The 14,138-nt window shown below is 49.4% G+C and overlaps 1 long non-coding RNA gene across 1 annotated transcript; it reads right to left on the bottom strand.

Moving 5' to 3' along the window:
- Positions 1-745: 745 nt before the first annotated feature.
- Positions 746-8,401, bottom strand: LOC111834974 (uncharacterized). The gene is made up of 2 exons (XR_002836116.1): positions 8,256-8,401; positions 746-1,420 (listed from the first exon to the last, which is right to left on the bottom strand). It is a non-coding gene; the product is annotated as an uncharacterized lncRNA (long non-coding RNA).
- Between the last annotated feature and the right edge of the window lie 5,737 nt (positions 8,402-14,138).

The following is a 14,138-nucleotide window of genomic DNA, read 5'->3' as shown; positions in this document are numbered from 1 at the left end:
ATGCCCATTGGCTGGTATATGTCCAATGTGATTCCACACAAATCACTCATAAGTCATTCAGTCTTACATCATAGCCAAGGTTACTGTGAGTTAGAAGCTTTCACTTTACATGGGCCTGAGTGATCCTGGTCCAGTAGATCTAAAAATATGGCAAGTGTGATGTATAGAATTGTTTCTGAAACCAAATTTGTCCTCTGTAATGCTTGAATACAAACTGCACATAATCCCTTGTGTATTCTGCGATGGCACATTCAGTGGGCCTTTGGATTGTAGCATTAGCTTCTCTATAACTGATATTAACTTTAAACTCAAGTAACCTCTTGATACTGATAAGAATAAGCAATATATAAAAGCACACACACGTCGGTTGGATTGGGCGGCAAACGTCACCCTATCCCACAGGCGACTGCAATGTAGCCGTGCCGCTGAGGCTCAGTGGGCAGCATTCCTGGAAATTTGTGAGATAGATGGCTGGCCTTGATGGATATAACTATGTAATGCTCTCAAATAATTATCAAATGGAATTCAGGTCATCAGTAAAATGAAATAAAGGAAGGCTGCTTAGTCCCTAAGGAATCGGCTCAATGACACCCCTTAGTGGTGAGATTGTATACAGTAGCCATGGTAATTCTCACACTTGCCAATAGATGGTGCATTTGTCCCTCTTCTTGGTAAACAAAAAGTTGACAAACACATTTTAAAAATATTGCGCAAAACTATAGCTTTTTTTTTTAAAAGACACAGATCTTTTTGTCAAATTTATTTATATTTTACATTTTATAATATATCTCAGGAGTCGTGCTTTGTTTTATTATTTGAGCTTCATAAACACAACGTTAAGTACTTCTGTCATTTCTAGTGAGAATAACACACAAGGTTCCTGTGTTTAGCAGGGTTATCTGGGTTCATTTAGCTGTCACGTGACAATGTTGCCTTTCAGCTGCCACACATGGTGAGAGTACATCTTGATGTCTGGTTGTAAAGCCACACCTCCAAGAACAGTATTTCCAGGAATCCCCCTTGTTATTGCCCAAGGGATTCCTGGGAAAACTGGACCCCGGAGGTAAGGAAGTGAATGACTGTTTGTCAATAGTAAGGATCCAGTAGGAAGAAAATAAATAATGATCAATCATTTACACTTGTAACATAGTTACATAACTGGATATATTTTCTCCTGAAGGATGGTCCCTCCTGTGTTGGGTGGGATAGAGGTGTTGACCCTCCGTAGCTGAATCAGCCTCCTGGTCTCTCTGGCTCTGCGGGGTCAGTGGAAGCTGTGTCCCCTCTCCTGAGCTACAGTGCTTCATCTCAGACTCCCAACTGACCAGAGATGCAGCACTGCACCTTGGGCCTGGGGACTGAACATCCATCCTGTCAAGCAGCGGAGGGCAGCACTTTACCCCCGGCCTGGGCCACCATCCTGTGAACCAGCAGAGGGCAGCATTGTCATTCCAAATGGGGTCAGAATAGTAACATTACACATAAAGCCTAAACAAACACCAAGCCATTTGTTAGAAAAGGGGCTGCCCTGAGGGGCAAGAACGATGCAGTACGATGACGCAAGCATACAGGAAGTGACATTGACCCGAGACTGCTTGTATCCTCATATTTTCTCCCCGGACTTTCAGGTTTTCCCACACTCCTATCCCCCTGCTGAGCCCAGATCCCTTCCTGGCCATTTTGAGATTGCCCCCATGTTGCCCTTTCAGCCCGAGCCCCAAACGGCCAACGATGGTGCTTTTACACCCACACGCTGCCCCAGGACCAGCCTCAACACCTGTGAGCCATTGGAGCCCCGCCAGCCGGACAGATGGACCAGCATGTCCATTTGTGTGCCCAGCAGTAGTCTCACAGACATGTATTTTGGTAACTCCAAGCTTGAAAAGGGTGAAGAGCTGTGTACACATCACCCAGTTAACCATAAACACTCAAAAGACTCAACCAGCGGGTTGGAAAAAAGGTCTCCCTGAAGTCAACCTGAGGAGAAACATCTCTGATGTCTGGATGAAGGCCCCAGATGAAAGTTGAGAGATCAGCACCACTGCTGTGTTCCTGTAGCGAAGCAGCGTGGTGTCTCTGATGTCATTCTCTACCGTTGACGGCAAGAGGCGGATAAACCAATCAGAGTGAAGGCCACAGTCCTGCTTAATCCTATCATTTTACTGGATATGATGTTTCTGGAGGACGTTTAGATATGTTCTCTGATCGGGCTCCGGTCTCCACCTTCTGCTGGCCCAAGTGTTCACATGCTGGTGGGTCTGTTCTGCTCTGGCTGCTTCCTTCAGACTGTGAGGAAGAGGAGCAGCCAGCCCCTCGCAGCATTGACCAGTTCTGGGTTATTCCAGTATGTATGCATGTAACATAGAGTAACTCACAATGATACCCTGTATTGCATTTATTCCCACTTCGTATTCTGGTTGATGGTTCTAAATTCATAGGAACAGTGGACGAGCAGCCAGAACAGGCCAGGAACTGACAAGTCAGGAGCCGTGTGAGACCAGTAACACTAGTTGCTGGACCAGTGTGTTCTCCAGCCCCCATTAAATTGACCTTAAGGTGCATTCTGTTTTGTCTTGTACAGTTAAAATTGTCCTCAATCTGCAAGTGCTGTAAGTACATTTTATTTATTTTATGTACATTTTTTTTTTGAGAAAGCAGGATCAGCCAGACCCTGGATCAATTAGGGAGTGAGGGCTTTGCTCAGGGGTCCGATGGTGACATCGCTCTGCTCAGCCTGAGATTTGAACCGGCAACCTTCTGATGACAGGCACAGTGTTCTTGGTGCTTTGGTGTGAAAAGGCCTCCCATTGATCGGCCTGCTAGAGAGAAGAACGCATGGAGCCGGCAGATGGGGGTGGGCTCTGCCCCAGGCCTGAGAGACTCAGGGTTAACCAAGGACCAATCAGAATCTTTACTGCCACATGACCAAGGCCGGTGGAAATTTGTGCTGGCCGCTGTCGGAGACACCCTGACAAAAGACAACTAACGATTAGGGCATAACGTAGATGGAGTAAGTACAAGGCTCAAGATACACCACAGAACACGCAACGTATGTGGTAAATACAGCGGGTCGTGCAATCGGCGTACATGTGTGTCTTCAGCTATTTCGATTAAACACTGCTCAGTGATGCTGGGCCGGCCCCCAGCGAAAGCCCGCTGAGGATCCCTGCAGACGCATAAGCACCAGCGGCCAGCCGGACTACAGACTTCTGCAGTTTCATTTGGGGGGAATTTAATTTATCCTTGCGAACTGGGACAAACCAAAAAAAAAGGCACGGAGAAAGAAACAAGTGAATTCCTCTGCTGTCCTGGGCCAGCTCCAGGAAGGAGAAGCTTTAGGGTCACTCACATCCCTCTCTTGGAATCTGCCTCTGTCCATATAAGGAATTTTTAAGGGATTTTATTTTGGGATAATGGAAAATGTAGCCGGGCTCTCGATAAACACTCAAGCTCATGGTTCTTAACAGGCCATGATGGTGGAAACAGATAGTTTGTCACACTCTGCCCCCCAACCTCCTCCCCTCCCTGTGGCCCCCCTCCCCCTGGTTCCTCTCCTCATTTTATGTCCATTTCTAGTCTCAGCCTGCAGCTGACTGACATAAAAGGATAAAGCGGTGAAGGTGAACAGTAGACCTGCAAGGCCACTTCTACTCTCCCGCTTTCAGACATGGCAGACATCGTCGTGTCCTGGGCTGCAGGGGGCGCTGCGGCACACGGACCGGCCCAATCACACACAGTGGGCCAACAGGTCCGCGGATCCTGCGGTGCTGCACTGGCCCGGCTGCCTGGAAGCTCTACACCTTCACCAGGAGCCTAAATGTACATTTCTTGGAGGGGGCGAGCTGCTGTCGTATTTAATGGTGGGTTACGGGACAGCTGAGTGGGTTTGTGCCTCAGAATGAAGCATCGTGGGGACAAAGCGACACAACGATGCTTAAGGGGTGGGAACTGCCTCCTGGCTGGTGCCCGAGGCTGCTTTGCTCATAGGGGATCCTATCAGCCTGCCTATCCCCCATAAGGGTGGGCTTGCCGCCAGAACGCACAAACAGGGATTCTGTGACCATCAGAAGCAACCCAAAGCACACACTCCATCCATCCATCGGATGTTCCACAGCTCGCCTGCATCACAGCAGACGCATGAGCCCCTGTCTGCAGTAACTGACATTCCTGACGGAAGCTGCTCATTAGCGTGAGTCTGCCGATCATTCAGGAATTCTAAACAAGCCACCAGGAAATGTGAACTTGCCCTTTTTTTCTGAAACCACAATAGAGAGACTCCAAGGAGATGCTTTGCCAGAGTTACATGTAAGGAGCACGCTCTGTGTCTCCTTGTGAGCGTGTGCGGGCCTGCGTGCCCCGCCGCCGCCCCCCCGCTATATTTACAATCAGATGAGTCGGTAATCTGGCACAGCCAAACATCTCCTTATAAGGCAGCCTCCCCTCTCCTCTCTGCCCCCTTAATCACTGAGGCAGGAAACACGGGCAGACGAGCTGTCCCTCCCATCCAGGGCATTAAATCTGAGATAGAGCTGATGTTCCAGCAAACCTCCATCTGCACCCTAAGCCTGTCAGACGCCTATCCTACCCCTAACCTGTTAGATCCTGACCTGTTAGATCCTAATTGTAATTGTAATCACTAAGACCACTTACTCTGATGATGTCAAATTTTGGGTGAGGACAGCAAATAAGCAGACTAAGTGGTGTGTATGGGGGGGGGGCAGGGTCTCTGTGGTAGAGGGCTTGTCTTTGAATGAGCTGAGCGCCAAGCCCGAATTAACTGAACAGACAGGCAACAAGTGGGTGGGGGGGGGATGTTTATAATGCTGAAGGTAAACAGATCCTGATGGAAAAACTTGCTAACATACAAAAAACCATTGACCAGAGAGAAAAGCGAGTCCATATTAACTACACATTAACTACACATTAACTACACATTAACTCCACATTAACTCATTGTCGGCTCATTTTCATTCAGATCAAGCTCACAAAGTGGCCTCATTACCCACCCAAATTATCAGCAGAGCATAAACAAACTGAAGGCTTTCCTCTTCTGGCTCTCCCTCACGGTCAGTAAACACACATGTGGAAAAACACAGGCTGAACATACTTTCTCAAGGCCCAGAGGTGGTGGTGGTGGGGGGGGGGGGGGGGGCTTGCTGGGTGACATTTAAGTGACACACTCCAATGACAGGAAGCCAGACAGGGACATTTCAATTATGACGAGAGGAGAATCATGACAAAAATCAGTTAATCCTTGTGAAAAAATTTTATCTCTGAATGAAATGTTTTTCTAACAATGCCTGGAGATAGCATCCATTACTCCAGAATCCAGAATCTCTGTAAGGCCGATCGTTTGGCTGAGACAGCTGATAAGTGCCTCCTTTTACTCTCAGATGCGTTACATGTGGAGCAACATGTGGACTGAAGATTCACAGGGTTTGATTATCACTGTGACTCTCTTGTTTTCCCTCCTGGCACCGGTCCTGCTGTGTTTGCAGTTGGAGGAGATTTTCAGCAACTCCCAAAGTATTGCTCTTGGATATTTACTAAGCGGGGGGACTTAACCATGGGCACTTTTCAGAAGGATGGAAAGGCAGACCTGAAATGCCGCGATGAGGGCCGGCTGGTTTGTGCGGAGACCCACCGGGCTGCAGACCCAAAGCCACAGACAGGAATCGCCCGCCAGCGTTCCCTCATTGCGGCAGCGTTCCGTCAGCGTTGTGGCAGCGATGCCCAGAGTGGAACGGCCTGCCGTCACATGACCGCGTTTGCATGTGCGTATGTCATGCCGGGCACTGACTCCCCATGGAGATCTCCTCCCTCCTCTCCCTCCCTGCTTCGGAGCGACCCTGGGAACGGGGTTCCCCTGTGGCCCTTCTGGTGGGGGTGGGGGGGGGGGGGGTCATGTGAAACCACTCTGGTTTGATCGCTTCCAGACTCATGGTTTCTCTGAAAATAAATAAAGTGTTTCCTTTCCCTCCCCCAGCCCCCTCCCTCCCCCACCCTTCCCCCCCATCTAATCTGTCCATCTATCCTTCCAGCCAGACGTTCTGTCCACAGCGCAGTGACGGGAAGCTTGTTATGGTGATGGTAACCCGTACATGACATAGCACTGAGTACTTAAACCATTTTGAGGTATTTACAGAATACTTCAACTATACCAACATTACACAGTACAGAGTACTCAAGCAATACTGACAGGACATAGCACTCAGTGATTAAACCATACAAGCACAACACAGTTTGGGGAATTTTACTATACTGACATGACAATACTGAACACCGAAAGCATACTGACAGGACTCAATATAGGGAATTTAGCAGCACTGACATACCACTGAGTACTTAAATACCCCATACCGTAGTATTTAAACATACTGACATGACACAGTACCAATTACTTAAACCACAGTATGCAGAGTATGGGGTATTTATTTCAGGTATATAATTCACTCTATCATAATGCAGCAGTGGGTGTCTAAACCAAACCAGTAGATCAGTCACCAGTGAAGTTGACTTATGTGTGTGTATGTGTATAAAGCACCAAGATGAGATCAGTCATGGCTGGTTGTCATGCCTTCCAGGTGAGATGTCTTACTTCAGCCGATTGGCCGAAACTCATTTGATGGACAGCTCTATGCAGCCTGTCTCATGTCTGCAACCCAAATGTCACCGCCCTAGTAGTAAAAATGAATGAGGAAAACATCAAATCTTGGCCAAACCGTATCACTGAGCCGGGTATGTCGAAATATCGGCAGCATGGTGAGCCAAAATGCAGACACAACCTATAAACGGATAATTTAGCACATAAATAATTTAATAAAAGAACACTGTGAAATCTCAAGGGGATAAATGCCTAGTCTGTATACACTGAGGTAATGCAGGTATCATCACCTCTCATATAAAACTGCAGAAAAACTTCACACTACAAGGCCCAGCTTATAAAAATGAGTTTGGCAACACCAAAGGCTCCTTACAGCTTGCCGGGGGGTTGTGAGTATTATGCTGACACCCCTGACATCAGGTCACAATGCTCAGAACGAAGACTTGCTCTGCTGACCTAACAGCTGGACACATCTGCTACAACCCCCCCGTCTCGAACAAACCTTCCCAGAAACAAAGAGCGAGAAGACCACGGAGCTCCAGATGGGGGATGGGGGGGGGGGGGGTCACATTTCTTTCGTACTACGCACACACCCTCGAGAGTGAGCTCCACGCTCAGTGAGCGCTCTTGCCTATGTTCAGATACATGGACGTTGGACCTTTCAATAAACATCACTAAGATCCCCCCCACACACACAGAGCTGGATAAGTGCTGGGGAAGTTCAGTTTAATGGTGTAGATTATAAGGTCCAACATTAAGTTCTCCTTAACCACCACACTTTGGTTAACATATAAGGTGACATAAAAACGCCAAATGGCCTAACATTATTATTTAAACACGTTGTTCTCCACAGCCTGGGACCAGATGATGGTGGCCAAAGCAACCCCTATGAAGGTAAGTTACCCTGATGAAGAAGTCTGGGGACGACAGCGAAATATCGGAATATATAATTTACTGGAGCCCAGATGCCACTAGTGACTGAACCTGCAGTCTTCTATTTTACACAAATATACTTAATTAACCCATATGTCTCCTAGGATGGTGTCCCCCAACCGTCCCCCCCCCCAGATAGTCCCCGTTTTGGCACCCGAGGAACTGGGTGGAGGAATACAATCCTCGACTACAGATTAGGCGTGAGGACTGGATTCCTGGTTCATCACTGTCTACCTCACTGAAATGCACTTACTGACACAGAGAAGCAACCAAGCAGTTCTGAGCGTCTACAAGATCCAAATGCACGAGAGCAATGGAAGCAGCCGATTCGCACGCCAGCAGATCACTGGCACTGAGATGTATGTGCAGATACGACCTGTGAGAAAAGCAGGACCCCCCCCCCCCCCATCCAGAAGAAGCCCAGCTCTTAGCCTCCTGTCAAGAATGACGGGCAATGAACCTGAGGTCTGGAGGGGCTGAGAAGATCCTCAAGCAGTGACCTGCGGCGGGTGGGGGGGGCGGGTGCTCTTTGCAATTCTATACTCCCAGTGAAACTGAATTTGCAGACCCTGGCTGCAGTCTCTTCCCTCCACAAGCCCCAGCACCCTGAGTCACACAATCTGGCCTGAACCTTACGGTGCCCCCCACCCCCGAGACGCCCCCCGCCTGCCACATCCCCTGCTTCAGGCTCCCTAGTTGGCCCATTTGCCATACGTACCTGCCGGCAGCTCCTGTCCCATCCTAGCGGGGGCGCTGGCCCGAGGGTGGGGCCGGAAAGGAGGGGAAGCGGCCGATGCTGCTCCCCGTGGCCTGATGGGGCCCCCGGCTCCGGGGCCCCTTTGCAGAGCGGCCGGCTCAGCTGGCAGCCTCTTTTCTTTTACTCCTTATATGAGGAGGGAGGCCGGCGCTTGGAGGGGGAGGCCCGCCCGGGAAAGCCCCTCGAGCCGCGGGATTGGCCAGCGCCGGACCCCCCATGACCCCTACCCATGACCTGCGACGTCTGAGGAGGAGAAGTTTGCATGGAAGGGGGGGGGGGGGCGGAGGCTGGGCCGGATTCCCTCGAAAGGAAGCCGCATTTGACAATTTTCATATTTCTTCTAAATTTGGAGATTTGTGCCCGTGCCGGAGTCTTGGCTGCGTGCTCAGCAGGGCCATGTGGAAACCATTAAGGACGGAGCGGCGCTCCGAGCTGGGCCTGGGAATGCCGGGCCGGCACTCGCAGGCACTTGGAATAATTAACTTCCTCTCAGAAGGTCTCTCACTCCTGCATATGGAAAAGTGCTCTGGGGAAGCGGAGTGGGAATGATGCAGACTGGACGGGAAGAGGCTGCGGGAAGCTCTGTGTCTCTGATGGGGGAGACGGAGAGAATGGGGGCAGGTGAGAAGGTCAGATCCCCCAGGTCAGGATGACGGAGTGTGCCCTGTCACCCAAATGCCAAACACCGTGCCCCACAGGAAGAGGCTCAGCTAGTTAAGAAGATAACTAGTACTATCAAGTGCTTATACGGTAAGCCTAACTGAACATGCCTACGCAAGCTAGTGGTCCAGGACAAGAAGCCCGAAGTGAGGGTCCTGAGGGACTGACTCAGCAGCATATCTGGGCCACCTGAAGGCCACAGGAGACAGAACCGGATACGTTTTACGGCATGAGTTCCAGCCCAACCCATCAAACGGCCACCAGCTCCAGGCGGCGGTCCTGAGAAAGCAGATCACGTGTCCTTCAGAAGGTCACAGAGTCTGAGAAGCTCCCTCTGGGAGGTCAGGGACCACCTGCGTGCTTCCTGTTTCAGATCACATGGCTTTGCAGCGGCCCTGGGGGCGGCATGGATCTCACACAACCTCTCAGCTTAATCGAATAAAGGACAGTGAGGGTGCTAATGTGAACCACTCGTGCAGAAGGTCATTGTCACATGGACAGGATGTGGGTCTTCAGGGTCTGGCTTCCCGTATCGCTATGAGGTCTAAGATACATCCTGGTCCAGGTCTTTTAGCTCCTTGGTGCTCATATCATCCATTCTTTGGTGGCGTGTGTGTGTGTGTGTGTGTGTGTCTCTGAGGTCATCCAGAACATCTAACGGTGGACTGAAACCAGGCTCATTGCAGTGTTTACATACCCTAAGGACACCATGTCCAAATTTTCCTTCCAAGGGCAAACATGGCTGTGTAGCCTTGTACCTTCAATATCCCCAATCCCTAGTGCGATGATGTAAACACTGCAATCACGAAAGAGGAGACGGGGCTTGAGCTTCCATTCTTACAGAAGAAAAGAGGAGATGGAAGCCCAATGCAGCTTCACTGACTATCTGAGGAGACCCTCCCCGACAAAGAGGAACTTGCGTCCCCAGTATGGTCACCTCACTGCTCCCCACTCAATGTTCCAGCTGCACATGGGGATCAGAGGGAGAGGGCAGGAGTCTGCGAAACATCAATGAGATTAACGTCCCCCCCCAACCCCCTCCCGACAGACCCCAGCCACTTCTCTAGCAACCCCCCCCCACACACACACACACAAAGATGAGCGGCCAGACACTCCTCCACGCAGAGGCTAAATTTAGATGAGAGAGGAGGTGTAGGGGTGGTGTGGGGTGGCTGAGCAAAAACACAACAGTGGAGGAGAAAAGAGTGCAGGTCGCTCCTTGGTGAGATGGGGGGGGGGCATTTCATCATGGCAGAGAGTTGGGGGGGGGGAGGGGCAGAGCTCCCTGCCCGCAGAGAAAGCCTTAAAAAGGTAATGTTTGGGGAAGCCTCAGTGTTTAGATCTGCAGAAGCGGGGCCCATCAAACGCATGAGTGAGCGAGCAGCGGGGGCCCCCCGGCTTGGCACAGGGCCCCCGGGGGCCATGTTGGAGGCTCAGGCTCCTACATACCGCTTTCCCTCATATGGTGAGGTCAGGCGTCCCTCTGCTATCAAGCGATCGCACACATTAGCGCTGCAGGCCGACGTCCTGTACTGCTCGGAGACGCACACCTCCTCTGAATGTACCGCTATGTGTTTGGTGCCGGGACACATACACTCTAATACAATTTTATTGTTAATCTAACAAAGACCCCGAAGGCGGTGGGGATGGGGGTCATGAACATCAGCAAATGTTCGTCGTGATCACTAATGATATTGGCAGCCTGACCAGTGTCTGTGGTTTGTGAATTTAAGTACTTTCTGAAGCAGATGAGAATGCACTGTGTATAGGGACAGTTCCCATTGTCCCTCACCAACAGTGACTGGCCTGCTAACATCACCAAAGCATCACCCACTATTTACTTACATCACTATTTTTATTTCACACTTCATTCCATCTCTACTCTAGGTAGACAGTCAAGTATAAAAGTATGCTTAAAATTTCACGTGTACGTTCACTGCAAAAAAAAAAAACTTATTTGACACCAGACGGCCTAAAACTGGCAAAATTATCTGCCAGTGCAGTAAAAAAATTGCAAATGGTAAGATTTCCTAAAATAAGACAATATGCCTAAATGCAGGCAAATTAATCTTATTCACAAGATGTGTTATAAGTTTATTAATGAAATTAGAATTTTGTATACATGTATAAAAAAATTATACTTCTTTGGATTTAAATTTTTTGCATTGTTGTTTTGAAACTTTCTCGCAAGTTATATGTTATAAACTGGGGCTTAACCCATCAAGATAGCTTTGTTGTTTAACATACTTGTCCAATAAAAATCTGTTTGATTCAGATTCAGGGGGTGACAGGGGGTCCACAGGAACCTGAGGTACATTATTATGATTACTATTATTATCATCATGGGGCAGCAGTCACTGGGGCACACACCCTGTAAATCCTGTGGTGTAGCAGGCACTGGGGCACACACCCTGTAAATCCAGTGGTGTAGCAGGCACTGGGGCACACACCCTGTAAATCCTGTGGTGTAGCAGGCACTGGGGCACACACCCTGTAAATCCTGTGGTGTAGCAGGCACTGGGGCACACACCCTGTAAATCCTGACGAGCTGAACGTGTTGCCAGGTCCGTCTAAGGACACCTGTGTTAGGCTGGGGCCTCAATGTCCCACCTGCAGGTCAAAAAGCACCCCCCACCCCCCAAAAAGCAGCATGCCGATCAGCTTACTGTCCGATATTCAGCTTGCTTCCATAAAAAGCTAATTAGCTGATTAGCCCGTTTTATGGGGGCACTTTGAGAACACGCTGCCCCCCCCCCCCCCAATTGAAGAATGACGTGATGGCTGCTGGTATCTGGGTGGGTGGGGGGGGTGGGGCGGATAACAGTTACGTGGCTACATGTCGTCCTGAATTTCCACATCCTGTCTGAAGCGTTCCTGCTGATTTTATTTACGTGTTCGCTTCGGGCTGTGGGACCCCAGGAAAGTGTTTGTGTTGTTAATAACTAGAATGCTTTCGGCATGACATAAACGCATGGCCCCCACTGTGTGCCAAACACCCCCCCCCCCCAAAAAAAACAAAAACAAAAAAAACACAGTGCACTGTGACTCTCACCAACATCAGCTGGAGGTGGGACTACCACTTTCAATCGGCAGGAATATGGGAATTTGCCGGGGGTGGGAGGGGGGTCACAAAATATTGATTTAAAACGAGGCACATCAATATGGAATATGGGGTGGTCCTGTTAAAAAACGGGACAATAGGTATTTCTAACTGGAGAGCCTGTGTCTGTGAACCAGGCTGGTGGTGGTATGGTTGCTTGAGTAGAATCGAGCCTCCTGGAGACCCCAGGCCACCAGTGGGGTCATATCCGCACTCCCAGGTGAGGGGGGGGGGGGGCGTGACAGTGGGATAAGCTGGGACATGGAGGACACAGCGCGTTTCCACACATCGTCACTACAGGTTTGAATGTTTGGCTGCAGAAGCTGGGAAAACCAGGTCATCTGACAGACGCATGCTGGCTGGTCTCTGTAGTGACGGCAGAAGAGGCCCACAGAGCTCGTACTGCAGTTTTTATCAAGCCATGTCACTGCTCCCGTTACCCTGAGTGTTTAATGAAAGACCAACTGAAAGAGTGGCAAGGCATGGATAACCAGTCAGAGATTAATTAATCATTAATCATTTAATATAAAAGCTTCCTTTCACAATATGCAGACCTGACATAACAGATGCAAAACTCTGCGCTGTACTGTAGTCAGTTCTGTTTTAAAAATAGACTTGCTGCACCCCCAGGCCATCCCAGTAATCCGTGCTCTGAAAAGGGGCTCAGTTTTGATAGCACCGGCTCTGGCACAGGGGGAAAATTGATTCTGTCAACAGCGGGAAGCGATGTTTACACGAATAAAGTTTAAAAGCCTCACCGTCCTAAAACAGACCTCTGTAGATATAACGAGAAAGCATGATAAGGAAGTCCTCCTTTTCCATGGCAAAAGTGGCAGGGGAGGGCTGGCTGCAGGCTGCAAAGTCGGGCTTCTTAGCAGGAAAATACCAGGCTTTGAGGCCTAATAATCGGGTGGAGGGCCTCTGACCAATCAAGAGAAACTACCAGAGAAATAATGTTCATCCTGTCTTTGCAGGTTGGATACTGAGTTCATGCAAGCTGAACTCTCAGCCTGGGGATGTTTGAAATGCTGCCCCGCAGTGTCAACCTCATGCACATTACACTGATTTAGAAAGTAATTGAGACTGTTGAGTGGTTAAAAAGTTTTAAAAGTCTTAAAATATCATTAAGTGGGTAGAAGGATTAATCAAACTCATCCCATTCATTAAAATGTTTATCGATGTTTATCTGAGACAACTCAGTTTTGCTGAATGAGTCACCCACTTCTACCAGGTAGATATTAAGGTGACTAATCCATCTGAAATTTTAGCTGGACAAAGAACACACGTTTAGTTCAAAATGATGTATGTCTCAGTCACACAGGAGATCCTGACATCCTTGGAGAGCCTCAAACTAAAACTATGCAGAGCTTTATGACACAGAACTGGAAAACACGCAGTAACTAACGGCGTTTCAGGGCTGCCTCCGCTGTCGTCTCGCAGATCTTGGCACTTCGATCTGCGAGACAAGCTGCAGGTTCAACAAACCTCGCTAACAAAGAGCACCCCACCACAAATCACATCCCCTTCCTGTTCAGACGCTGCTGGCTGACAGGCAGCTGTAAACCTTCTCTGGAGACGTGCGGTGTCGTGGAGCGGTGATGTAAACACGGCGACAGGCTGCAGGCCTCGTGCGTCACGGTGCCACCAAGGAAAAGCATATGGATGGATACGGCGAAAAGGTACCCTCTCCCGTTTGACCAGTCATGGCAGCACCTTCAAAGAACAGGAAGATCCCCAGCAATGGGGTTACAGAATGAAGTGGCCCTCATGACCATGCCAAACCGTACCATGTCTGGTATTCCATTCCATTGGGAAGCATATGTGCACAGAATTCAAATCCCCCTGGGGGTGGGAAACCATTTCCCCAATCTATGCCAACCGCAGTAGCGTGGTCCAAGCCACAGAACAGTGTCATACCCATGTATTGCATACACCCAATTGGTTAGGTGCACCACTACCTCATTAAATTACCTCCAGTTGGCGCTAGCATAGCATAGCATGCTACAGCGAGAGTCCTAACAAGGATTAGGAAATGTGTGCATCTCAGTCTCATACTGGCTTCACTTCATTGGCTTCCGGTTAGG

Source organism: Paramormyrops kingsleyae, chromosome 10 (assembly GCF_048594095.1).
Source record: "Paramormyrops kingsleyae isolate MSU_618 chromosome 10, PKINGS_0.4, whole genome shotgun sequence".
Classification (NCBI taxonomy): Eukaryota; Metazoa; Chordata; class Actinopteri; order Osteoglossiformes; family Mormyridae; genus Paramormyrops; species Paramormyrops kingsleyae.
Note: the sequence above shows the minus strand (reverse complement) of the source record. Positions and strands in the feature narration are given on the sequence as shown.